Here is a 13,343-nt window from a genome sequence, read left to right as displayed (position 1 = left end):
TGTGCAGATTGTTATCCATTTTCAGCCACCATCACATCCTTCATTATGTGTACTACGAACCTCCCCGTATGTCGGGTGAGACTGAAAGATATTTCAAATCTGCACTGTGGTCTGACTGGTAGACCACCAGTCAGATCAGTCTTCTGTGCTCTGTGGCCTTGGCCCTTTCCTTCCTTCCAAGGGGTGCTGAGAGGCTCCGGGGCTTGCTTTTTTCAACATTTCTACTGACATTGGGAAAGTGGTCCCCAGAAAGTGATGGGTGAAAGGACACCTGGAGGGAGCAAGTGTTGGCTCCATGTTTTCATTTTGCTCTAACAGGAGGGGCAGAGATGCAGAAAACGCTTCCCCTGAGGATGGCAAGAGTTTTTGCTTGGGCCAGACAAAATAAAGTGACATGGTCGAACCACGTTAGTCACAGAGGCGGGCCACAGACAGTAATCTGGTGTTCTCAAGAACTTTGTCTTCCCACTGTTGCATAATGGTGACTAGTCACAAGCCCTAGGTTCAGGCACAGTTGTACAAAGTTCTTACCAAGAGAAAGTGTTAAGTGACTTTAGAGCACCTCCGTGCAAGACCAGCTATCTGGGTCATTTTGGCATTAAGTACACTAGTAAAAGCTGTTTAAAAGGTGGAGCTGGGGGCACATGGGCGCGTGGTGGCTACAGGGCCCCCCCGGGTGTTTGGGTAGAACTCTGAGGGCCAGCCACCACCTGATAAGGGTTATGCGGGGTGGGTGGACCTACACTGTCTCACTTCTACACCCCCCTCTGTTCTGCTGCCCAAATCTAAATAAATACTTTCACCTAGAGATAATTGCTGTTACTAAAAGATAATCTTTACCTATAGAAATGTATTTTGAAAACTTAATTTTACACAGCAATTTTGTATCCGTTGAAACTAACCTTTTATCAATAAAGCACTATTGTTTGGCTATTAATAAATAAATAAATAAATAAAATAAAAAGTCCACACGAGATAGAAGAGGGAAAAGAAGGCATTTGCGCCTATTTCCCATCCCCCCAGAAAACTAACAATTATTTGAATTTATAACTACTTTTATATTGTTTTGAGTTCTACTAAAGGATAGCTACTAACCCGCTGCTATTACTAACCCATGGTTAGGGACAAGCTTATAGAAGATTCCCCTTGGGCTGGACCTCATATTCTCTTGGCCCATCTTTTGCTAAGACTCTGCTTCGGCAACCAGCTGCTAGCTGCCGGCCTGTAACCCCCAGAGCCTCTGGTTTCAGCTGCAATGAGTATCTCTCACTTTCTGCCCTGGCCCCTCTAACACCCACACAGTGGAATGACCACAAGAACCTTCCGGGCACTCAGACATGTGCATCCTGGAAGCTCTAAGGAATTACCATCCCACGGGTCAACACTTGAACCTAGGAGGAGGGAAGCTATTAAATAAAAGTCCTCTTCTTCCTTCTTTCAGATGGATAATTCAAAATCACATTAAACCCGGTTCTTCAGAAAAACCCCGTGGGGACAGGCAATCAAACTGTCAGCTCTGGGGAGACTAGCTTGACAGCTCCTATTAACCAGCTTTCCCTGCCATCCTTGTTGTACTCTCTCCAGTCTTCCAACCCTCCTGTTTGAGATTTCTTCCCCAAATAATCCTCCAGCACACAGCCCTGGCCTCAAGCTTTTCTTTCTGGGGAACCCACATTAACAACTAGCACGTTAACATTTTTCTCAGATTTTCTTCTTGAGTAACAGATGTGAATTATTCTGGGTTCCCCAGAGTCTCTCAGCTCTAATTTCAAGTAATTATTGTAATAATAAATATTAGCAATAACAGAAGTAGCGATCGATGGTAGTCTTCCTACAGAAAAAGGAACTAATGTTCAGAGAGACTGAACCTTGTAGAAACACCTTATAGAAAGCCAGGATTTGATCCCAGTCTGCCTGAGCTCCAAGTTCCCACCACACACAAGGGCCAGAAGTTTTCCTAGAAGTGGTACAGTGTCCAGGTACAATGTTTGAGAACGAAACATTTTATTCGGCAAAACCACCTGATCACGGTTTCCTAACCCACTGAACTTGTCATGGATGTAATACGTTTAATAGAGCAAGCTATTTAAGATCCTGTTGAAATTGCAAGTCTGACTCACTCCCATATCGTTAACTATTGCTTCTGAGTAGATTGTCTACACTAGCTGGAGAGCGCCAAAGTGGGTCCAAGCAAGAAAACCGTGCATCCATGTCTAATGTGTGTGTATCTGTCTGTGAGAGAGAGAGAGAGAGAAGAGAGGGAAGGAGAGAGGGAGAGAGACACAGAGAGAGATTTTGAACCTCCGGCCCTAAAGCCAAAAGCCAAATGACACTTAGTTTTTGTAGCTGATTGTTTTATATTTTCAAAACTGCCACACTCCCTCTGTGTGAACACTCCAGAGCTCCCTCCAGCTGCTGACTCCAGCCAGCTCCCCAAAGGAAAGAGCTTTGCCTTTACAAAATTATGAAATGCCAATGCCCTCACTTTACCTCCTTTTATATTCTGATGGTGGATGATGGTGGTTCTCTGCAAATAATGATGCTGTTGGAGTTTTGTTTGCCTTTTTTTTCTCCTGAAATAACCATAGTTTAAGGCTACCAGGACACGTCTTTGAATCAGAAAAGCCAAATTTAAGTTCTCTCAATTTCTTACTGTAGGTCTAAATGATAGTCATGGTAGACACAGTTGTCCTTGTTGTGATAGTCACAATTGTTGTCATGATAGTCATGGGGGTGCTAATTACCACAAACGTTTACAGACCATATATTATGTGCCAGGCATTCTGTGAAATGGATTAAATGTTACATTTTACCTCATCGAAATTCCTTCAATAACATTATGTGTTAAATGCTATTATTATCACGATTTATTAGATGATTTATCAGATGAAACCAAGGGTAGAGATGTTAACTCATTAAAAGTCGCCCAGCCAACATGTGGGAGACGCAGGACCCCAATCGGTCTCCCTGTCCCCAACCATTTCTTACTCGCTGCCCTACAGAAAAGGGAGCTCCAGTTTTCTTTCCCATGAAATGGAGGTGGTTTTACTTTCTCCAGGTAGGGGTGGTTCGGTAGGAGTATTTTTTTTTTTTTTTTTTTTTTTATGGAATAGGGCGAGGGGAGGACTAATACCAGACATCAGACTGGAAATCGTTCCTCAAAATCCACAAGCTAGACAGGCATTTTGGAATATTTTTTGTAACAGATAAAAATGCCAATGTAAGATATATGTGAAGCTTAGCAGATGATGCTCAAATTAATCATTTTCCACTACCTCGGAGAAAAATTAACCACCCGACACGGCCAAAAGTCCCTATGCGTTTGGGCTCCCATGTTCCTATCTCATGTACCATGACTGTCCTTCTTGCTTATTACTCCATTCTAGGCTTACTGGCCTTTTTGATTTTTCTGAAATATCTCAATCTCAGTCACAGCTTGAGAGCTTCATGTTCAGAATTGTTGGACTCTTTCCCAACAAAGGGATTGGGAGATTTTAATAAAGTCAGATTGGTTGAAAATATTGAGGGGCGCTCTCTAGCTAGCCCAAGAGAGTGCCAAGGGGTAGCTCGAGCAGCGCCGGGATGTGTGGACTGGGAGATCCACATGTGAGCAGGGGGGCGCTCCTCACATTGTGGGAGGCAGCCAGGGGCGTGAAGAGAAGGGGAAACGGGCCCATGGATGAGGTTGCCAGTGAAGAACGCCAAAGGGTCCAAGAATTCTAAATTCAAAGCAGGGCCCCTCGAGGTTGTTAGGAAGGATTATTTGTCAAGGTGGGAGGATAGAAAATATTATATGAACTGTTTGCTAGCTCAATTTATAATCGTTAAGCATTTAGATAGGACTGCCATTTGGCTATTGTCCCGGGACACAGAAAATGTTAGCAGAGAGCCTTGTTCTATTTACTTGCTATTAATGCCTCTTCTCAACCCTCACAAAGCAGGTTCCTTTTTAGTCTATCAGATATCTGATAACTGTTGTCTTCAGAAAGGCCATCTCTGACTCCCTTGCCCTAAAAAGCCCTTCCAGTACAAGCCAGCCACTCCCTATTTCTCTCTGATCTATTAGCCATAGCACTTACAGGATTTGCTTTCTTCTCCACGGTACCTCCTCCATGTCAGAATGTATGCTTCTTGGAAGCAAAGTGCTGCTTTCGCTTCTTCACTGTTGCGTTCTTAGTGCCTGGAAACACAAAATAAGTACCCCTAAATACTTGTTTGATGAGAGAGTAACAGAATGCATAATGTAGTGGAGAAATTGACAAATGAAACATATTGATTTCTATCCACTTTCATTTTATTTATTTATTTATTTATTTTAGAGAGTGAGTAAGCGTGAGTGGGGGGAGGGGCAGAGGGAGAGAGAGAATCTCAAGCCGACTCTGTGCTAAGTGCAGAGTCCCATGCGCGGGGCTCGATCTCATGACCCTTAGATCATGACCTCCGCCAAAAACAAGAGTCGGACGCTTAGCTGACTGAGCCACCCAGGCATAGGGATGCACTTTTATCTTAAATAATAATAATAAACAGTTGTGTTGTGTCTTTGGTTTTCTAATGTCAGTGCACAGTCCTCTCCCATTTCTTTTGGAGCCAACTAATTATAAAGCTGACATGACTAAACAGTTATTGTGAGAAAGGAACAGGAGAGAGAGGAAGCAGATCCAGGAATAATTAGTTTGCTGTACATTAAACAAAATTGTCATCCTAACTGTTTTATCCACCCCTCTTCTAGCCCCTTCTGAATCCAAGGCAAAGAAACTGTGGCAAAGAAGTCAAACTTGATTTCCTCTCGGGCCCACTAAAAGATGTTATGGTCAAGGGGCAGAGATTTTTACATTAATAATCTAAAGCTCGGGCGCCTGGGTGGCTCAGTTGGTTAAGCGACGGCCTTCAGCTCAGGTCATGATCCTGGAGTCCCTGGATTGAGTGCCGCATCGGGCTCCCTGCTCGGCAGGGAGTCTGCTTCTCCCTCTGACCCTCCCCCCCTCTCATGTGCTCTCTCTCATTCTCTCTCTCTCAAATAAATAAATAAAATCTTTAAAAAAAATAATAATCTAAAGCTCATTTTCTGAGCAAATACACATATTGTTGAAGGTCTTAAAATAGTTTGGGTATTGTGATCACTCCATAATTACTCAATGTCATTTTTAAATGCCTAAAACTATACTTGTAATATTTAATATCAATATTCCTATGAATTAGATTTAAGCAAATAGATATATTTTGAAGGGAGAGGGATTTGGGATTTGGGATATGTTTGATAATCTATTTTTGTCTTCACTGATAAAAAATTTTCCATTTCAAATCTTTGTAAAAGGATACACATGGAGCAAATGACCTATTAATTTCTCCTTTAGTCAAAATTAAAATTAAAATAGTATGTAATTGCCAAATCTTCAATTCTTATAAAACAGAGCTCTGAATATATGCTAATTATCTTCTGTGGAAAGATAGATCACGGAGATTCGGTGAAGACTGCTTCACACTCAAGAAGTTAAATCTATTATATTAAGTACACCAGCTTACACATGCTCCCTCCTTCCCCTTCTACCCACTCCACTCCACTCCCCTTTCTTCTCCTTTTGAACTGCTAACCTGAGTTAGTAGCCAAACATAATAATACAGTGTTTGATCCTCTGTAAACCCATAAAATTATAAACCGGCAACCACCAGGATGTTGGCAGAATTTCTGTGGACAGCGACCAGCATGGTACTTTTTTCTTTTTGAAATGAAGCAGTACATTGTGCTTGTTGATACATTAGTGAGGAAGGTAATGCCTTCCATCATCCTGGCCCCTAACTGACTCCTCTAGCCATTTGAGATGGGGAGAGAGAATTCATCTATTTAAAATATTAAGGTCTTCTCCCTTTTAACTTTTATTATTTAAAGTCGCTTCCTTTCATTCATTTTTAAATTCATTCTGCCTATTTGTATTAAGCAGTAATGGATTTTTATAGCACTGTGCTAAGTACTACAAAGGATAAATGTATAAATAAAACACACCCTCTATATGCCTTCAAGAATTAAAAAAAATAATAAAAGCCAATAGAAACTTAAATTATAATGGGAGTTAGGAACTCTCTTCTCACTACAACAGAAATATTAATTCATCGTATAGGTGAACCCTAAGGAAAGAAAGGAAAATCCCACAGTTCCAGAAATAAAGAGACAACTCAACTAGAGACATAAGCTTATAAATGGATGATCTAGGGACCTTAGGAACCACCAGAACAGGGCTAGACCATAGAGACTAGGGACTGATATTTTCATTCAGACACAGGAACAGTAGAGGCTGCATTGAGCTTGAGTTAGATTAAGATTTAGAACTGAGATCCTTCCATCAGGTGGAGACTGGTCTAGCTTTGACCCTGCTATAAAAGGTGGGCTAGGTAAATCCATTCACTGGCCTGTGTATATGGCAATAAGAATGTACATCTCTGCCTGTGTTCCTCTTAATGGCAGGAGACAATAAAGTCTTCTGTTGGAAATCAAATATCTCAGGCTAACACCACATATTGACATGGAACAAAATATATGTTACCTACATGGTGCTTATACTCCCGAGATGATAAATCAATGTAAAAGCAGGTCACTAGCCCTTGAAACCCTGGAAACAAATTGCAGAGCAAACTAAAAGCACACAATTTCACTGAGAAAAAAGAATCAACCTTTGTTGCAGATGCCCTTACAATCACGAATTATATACTGCACAGACAATTCATCAAGTAGGGTCAGCAGACAGGAAGATTATTGAAGACCTGAAATGACAGAATAATGTGAAATGTCAATAACATACCTATGCGTCAAATAATTAAGGATATAAAATGAAGAATGGAAATATGAGGAAAATAGGTAGAATTAGGGACGGAGGGGAAAGACCATAATTAAAATATGCAATCAAAGAAAGAAAAAAATATCACTGGACAAAATTAAACTGTTGTTGAAAGGAGAATTAGCAATCTGGAAGGCAGATGAAGAAATTATCCTGAATGTAGCACAAAGAGAAAGGGAAATCAGAATATAATACAGGAGAGAAAATAGGGACAGAATAAAAAAGTTTAAAAATGTCTGCTAGGAATTACAAAAGGAGAAAAGAGACAGAATAGAAAATAAAAGACATATTTAAAATGAGTAGCTTGAAAAATTTCCAGAATTGCTGAGAGAGAGAAATTGAATCCTTCCACTTTTAAAAGCATAGTCTAACATGTGGTTCTCAAAAGAGATTCAGGGAGTCCTGAGCCCAGTAATGGAATGGATTAATATTCCTGCAGATGACAATTACAAATTGAGCAAAATATAAAAGCAATTTGAAGACATCACAGAGTGATGGAAAAGAGCAGAAAGTCAGTGATATTGGATCTTTGAAAGAAGGAAATCACATGGGGTGAGATGCTATTGACAGAGCACCTATCCCCAAGGGCATCCCTCATCATATGAGTCCAAGAAAACTAGGACTCATTACACTGTATGCAGGAATTCATTCAAGGTAAAATACAGACATGAATATAAAAACTAAATCCAAAACAGCTCTAGAAGGAGGCATAGGAGATCATCTTCTTTACCTTAGAGTAGACAACACAGGATGCAAAAACACTCACCGTGAAAGAAAAAACAACTGAAAAACTGGACTTCACCAAAAGTAAAAATGTTCTCTTCAGACAACACCAAGAAAAAAATGAAAAGGCAAGCCACGGTTCAGGGGAAAACATGTATAATTCATTTATCTGAAAGAAAGTACTGTATAAATGCAGAATATATAAAGAACTACACCCATACAGACTTTTTCTATTCTGTCTGTGTCTTTCAAGGAATTTATCATTTCACCTAAGTTGTCAGATTTATTGGCATCAAGCTGTTCATGATATTCCATGATTATCCCTTAGGATTTCCCTTTACATCTAACAACTGCACAATATTTTCAAGTACATGTGAAGTATTTACCAGATAAACTATATACTGGACCCACATAAACCAAATATTATATGCAGGGTCATAAAATTAATTTTAATAACTTTCAAAAGTTTGAAATCATATGTTGCATGTTCTGTGACCACAATTAAACCAAATTGAAAGCAATAACAATAAAATATGTAGAGAGCTAGAAAAATCAGAATATTTGTAATTAGTCAACAGTCTTCTAAGTAGCCCATGGATCCAATAAAAAAATAAGAAGGAAAACTAGAAAATATCTTGAACTGATCATAAAGAAAACACAATATATCAAAAATCAACAGATGCAGCTAAAAAAGTCCTTAGAGAGAAACGCATACCTTTAAATGCTTAAAATCAATGTTTAAGCACTTAATAATTAAAACCAATGTGTAAGCATTAAAATACTTAAAATCAGTCATCTAGCTTCCAGCTTAAGAATCTAGAAAAACAAGAACAAATACAAGACAAGGTAAGTAGAGGAAAGGAAATAATTAATATAAGAATAAAGATCAATGAAATAGAAAAAAGAAAGAAAATAGACATATCCAAAAGTTGGTTCTTTGAAAAATGTAATAAAATTAATAAACCTCTACTAACCATATATCTATTAAAAAATTGAGTTCCTAACTGAAAATATTCCCATAAAGAAATCTCCAGGCTCAAGTCATTTTATTTGTCAATTGTGAATAGAGAATTATTCTATGTTCATGCATGGGAAGATTCACGATTGTTAAAATGTCAATTTTCCACTCAGTTGATTCATAGACTTCAATGCTATCCCAATATAAACCCCAGTAGATTTTTCTGAGAAATTGAAAAACTGATTCTAAAATTTATATGGGCATGAAAAGAACCTAGAATAATAAACAAAAACAAAAAAAAAAAAGAGGAAAGAAGAGAAAAAACCTAAGTTCAAATATTTAAATTACCTGATTTTATGTCTTACTATAAAGCTACAATAATTCAGATAATGTGTTATTGGTATAAAGACAAATAGATTAACAGAACAGAGAATCAGAAATAGATCCAGTTGATTGATTTTCTGCAAAAAAAAGCCCAGGTAATTAATTGGAGGAAAAAAATGTTCTTCCCCATGAATTATGCTGGAATAACCAGCTATGTAAAAAACAAAAAGGCAGAAAGAGAGAGAGAGAAAATCCCAAGCCTTCCTTCACATCAGATGCAAAAATAACTCAAAATAGATCACATATAGTTATATCCTCCACACACACTCTTCTTTTGTCATATTCTGATGCTAACCTACTATCAGCTCTATCTCATGACACTTTGTGCCTTTGTAAAACTATTCCATTACCCACTAAATTCACTGTGCATTTCTTGCCCTGAAATGATGCTCTATTTAAAAACCTTTCCCTTCCTTCACTCTCTTCCAACTTCCTTAGGCAGACCAAGTGGCTTTCTCTATTCCCATAGTATTTGTGTGAATATTTCAAACTGTAGTACTCATCACACTGTATCTCAATCCACTGATTCTCTGCCTCTATTCTGATAGAATTTGAGCTCACCACAGGCAAAATCTAAATCTTACTTACATTGACAATCCTGAGTACAGTACAGGTGGCGTAATCAGTACCCAAAGCATGTTGCATAAATTAATTACGAAAGAATGATTTAGGAAACAAATCCTTTTATTGTCCCTCTAGAGGCACCTCATCTTCATAGTCAAAAATGTTTCTTTGCCATTAACTTTGAAGATCAAACTCTCTGAGATGCTTTCATGGATGAAGGCCTTTAGAAGTTTAGTTGTCATGGAAAAGAGAAGGTAATTAATATTTATTTTACCTTCAATGGACAAGCCCTTGTACTAGATGATTGACATACATTAATCTCATTGAATCCCACAGCCGGTTCACGATGCTAGTAGTTTCAGAATAGTTGGTGAATTAGATTAGGTTTGGCCTTGAGGAACAGAAGATGAAATAGTGGCTTGAATCATCATCAGTTCAAGATCGTTCAATCTTGCTACACTACCATTCTCTACACCTTGGTCCAAGATATTGTTCCAGCTCCAGATGGAGGGAAAAGAGAAGAGAGAAAGAATAGGGCCCCTCCTTCTGGGGGCCACTTTAAATGTGTCCACTGGGACACATGAACTGCAAGGAAATCTTGTAAAGGTAGTGTTTTTCTAGATGTGTGTGAGCCTGGAAAAAACAATTGGCATATGTACAGAGGTTTATTTCTATAGAAGTAGGGAAAAAACATATTTTTGGTGGTTAAATTATAGTATCTGCCCTGATAAAGCCAATATTCAAACTCGTATCTGTCAGACTTCAGAACACATGCTTCAAAGCTGGTGGTCCATGGTGATCTTCACTAGTCTCATCAATTCCTAGTCATCCCATTTTGCCAAGCCCTTTCTTTTTTTGTTGAATAGTGGGTATTTATTTTAATCTGTATGTTTCAGATCCATGTACACTTAGCACATGAGAATATTTATGAGGTCAGAGATGCGGAAAGCCCAAACTCTTTGATGTCTGAAAAACCTTGAGTTAATTTTATAAACATTTTTCATCTTTAACGCATGAGATCTCTCTTTGCTAATTTTTTTTTAAAGTCTCAAAATTAAAGAATCCGACAGTTTAAAGGTCCTCAAGTGGTCTCCCTTAGGATGAGAGAAACTGGTAATTGGCTAGGAAATCCACATGAAACCTAAGTAATTGGGATTTTATTGTGAAGCTTTCATCTTTTTGTGAATTCTTTACAGCAAAGTTAAATAGCAAGATGCTCATGGTTCTCATCTGTGTTGCTCTAAATCACTGTTTAGAAAAATTAAGATCAAAAAAGCAAAATCTGGTCAAAATTCTTCCAAACCAGGAAATCCATTCATGGGTGAAACACATGAAGCTTGCAATGCTATGTTTTCTCCTAGACTTCGAGGGCCTTGAAGTTCTTGCAGGAAAGGTGTTAGACCAGTTCATCAGTGTCCACACAAAGAAGTAGTGGTTCCACATGTGGACAGACCCATTGGCACGGCTTAGATTGAGAACAAAATGGAGCTTGTGGCCAACGATCTTGTTTTGGAGGTGACGTTACTAAGGATGAGTGGCCTGGGAAGGATGAGACACTAGATAATCAGCTTTAGGCTGTCTGTATCCCTCTGTCTGTTGGCTTGTTTAGTTCTTTGAAGGGTGACCTACATGGGAAGTATCTTAAGATATCTTATACAAGGGCACCTGGGTGGCTCAGTTCATTAAGCAATGGCCTTCAGCTCAGGTCATGATCCTGGAGTCCTGGGATCGAGTCCCGAGTCTGGCTCCCTGCTCAGCAGGGAGTCTGCTTCTCCCTCTAACCTTCCCCCTCCTCATGCTCTTTCTCTCATATAAATAAATAAAAATCTTAAAAAAAAGATATCTCGTACAGTATAAAATAATAGGTGCTCATAAAGCCAGTCAACATGCAGATACTATTTTTAACTACCTGTAGTTAAGATTAGGACTTTGACCAATTCTACAGGCTATCAAAGGGAGTGACCCTTTTTATTTATTTTTTTAAAAGATTTTATTTATTTATTTGAGAGAGACAGGGACAGAGAGAGAGCACGCACACAAGCGGGTTGGGGGGAGTGGAGAGGCAGAGAGAGAGGGCAAAGCAGACTCCCCGCTGAGCAGAAAGCCCAATGTGGTGCTCCATCCCAGGATCCTGGGATCATAACCTGAGCCGAAGGCAGATGCTTAACCAACTGAGCCAACCAGGTGCCCTGGGGAGTGGCAATTTTTAATTGAGTCTTTTACCTGTTCATCAGAATAATGTACTTCTAATATGTCAATGTCCTTAACCCCAGAATTGGTAAGTATGTTACATTCATGGCAAAGGAAAATTAAAAGAGCAGATGAAATTAAGGTGTTCATCGGTTCATTATCCCAGGTTAGCCAGGTGTGCTTACCATCATCAGAGTGTCCTTAAATATGGAAGAGAAAGGCAGAAAAGTCAGCATCAGAGTGATATGATATAAAAAAGATTTGCCCTGTCATTGCTGGCTTTGCAAATGGAAGGAGGCCATGGGTCTAGGAATGCAGGTGGCCTCTAGAAATTGAAAAGGCAAGAAGAGAGATGATCCTCTATAGCCTCCAGAAAAGAATGCAGCCTTGCCAACAACTTGATTTTAGCCCAGTGGAATCCGTTTCAGACTTCTGACCTCCTGATTTGTAAGATAATAAATCTGTGTTGTTTCAAGCCACTGAGTGTGTGGTAATTTGTTGTAGAAATTAATAAATCCCCTTGGTGCTTTTATCAATCCCTGGACACATTCTCATCTAGGATGAAAAGATTCCTTCTTGTTACTGCAGGTCCTTTCTCAAAGTTCTAGAAAACTCCCAATTCCAGGACACTCCCTGTCACATATTCATGGTCCATTCCTAAAAGATAGGATGGTCTTCCTACTGTCCCTAGGTGACACTTCTCTGTGTTATTTTCAAATGAACAAATTATTGCTTATTACCTAAAATTGTACTAAGTGCAAATACCAGTTAGTTTCAAGAATCTCAACTTGCAGAGGACACAACAAACTCTTTCAAATTATGAATCAGAACAATACTGGAAATGACTGAGACCACTGAATTGATATTGTTTTCATACTATTTTTTGATGCTTTCAACATCAATTTTAGTTCTTTTTTTTTAATTTTTTATTGTTATGTTAATCCCCATACATTACATCATTAGTTTTAGATGTAGTGTTCCATGATTCATTGTTTGTGCATAACACCCAGTGCTCCATGCAGAACATGCCCTCCTCAATACCCATCACCAGGCTAACCCATCCTCCCACCCCCCTCCCCTCTAGAACCCTCAGTTTGTTTTTCAGAGTCCATCGTCTCTCATGGTTCTTCTCCCCCTCCGATTTCCCCCCCTTCCTTCTTCCCCTCCTGCTACATTCTTCTTCTTCTTTTTTTTTTTTCTTAACATATATTGCATTATTTGTTTCAGAGGTACAGATCTATGATTCAACAGTCTTGCACAATTCACAGCGCTTACCAGAGCACATGCCCTCCCCAGTGTCCATCACCCAGTCACCCCATCCCTCCCACCCCACCCCCCACTCCAGCAACCCTCAGTTTTCAACATCAATTTTAATTATTAATTGAAATTCAGCTGAATTTGGAAGTTTGCAGTAACTGGTAAATAAACAAGTTGAAGGCAAATATTTTTTACTCTATTGACACCAAATCGAAGTTGCTGAGTGGAGAATAAATTCTACACATTTAAGCTGATGAGTCCCCAGGGCCTCCAAGAATGTTAGGGACATGATAGACATTGAATAAATATTTGCTGAATTAAATAAGGGAAGTATGACCCTTTGTCTCTAGAGATCTGGGGATTCACTGATCATCACTGAGTTGAAGAGATAAAGAAATTGGAGGTACTTAAGGCAGGAGCCACAGAAAATAGGCTTA

General features: G+C 39.1%; 1 non-coding gene across 1 annotated transcript in view; it reads right to left on the bottom strand.

The window, feature by feature from the left end:
• LOC118530371 (uncharacterized) overlaps positions 1-13,343 on the bottom strand; it is a 36,155-nt gene that overhangs the window by 20,448 nt on the left and 2,364 nt on the right. The window contains exon 2 of the transcript XR_013445436.1: positions 4,080-4,180. This is a non-coding gene — a transcript (uncharacterized LOC118530371). The remainder of the gene's footprint in view (positions 1-4,079; positions 4,181-13,343) is intronic.

The sequence above is a fragment of the Halichoerus grypus genome, chromosome 2 (assembly GCF_964656455.1).
Source record: "Halichoerus grypus chromosome 2, mHalGry1.hap1.1, whole genome shotgun sequence".
NCBI lineage: Eukaryota > Metazoa > Chordata > Mammalia > Carnivora > Phocidae > Halichoerus > Halichoerus grypus.
This window is presented reverse-complemented; position numbering and strand designations above follow the sequence as displayed.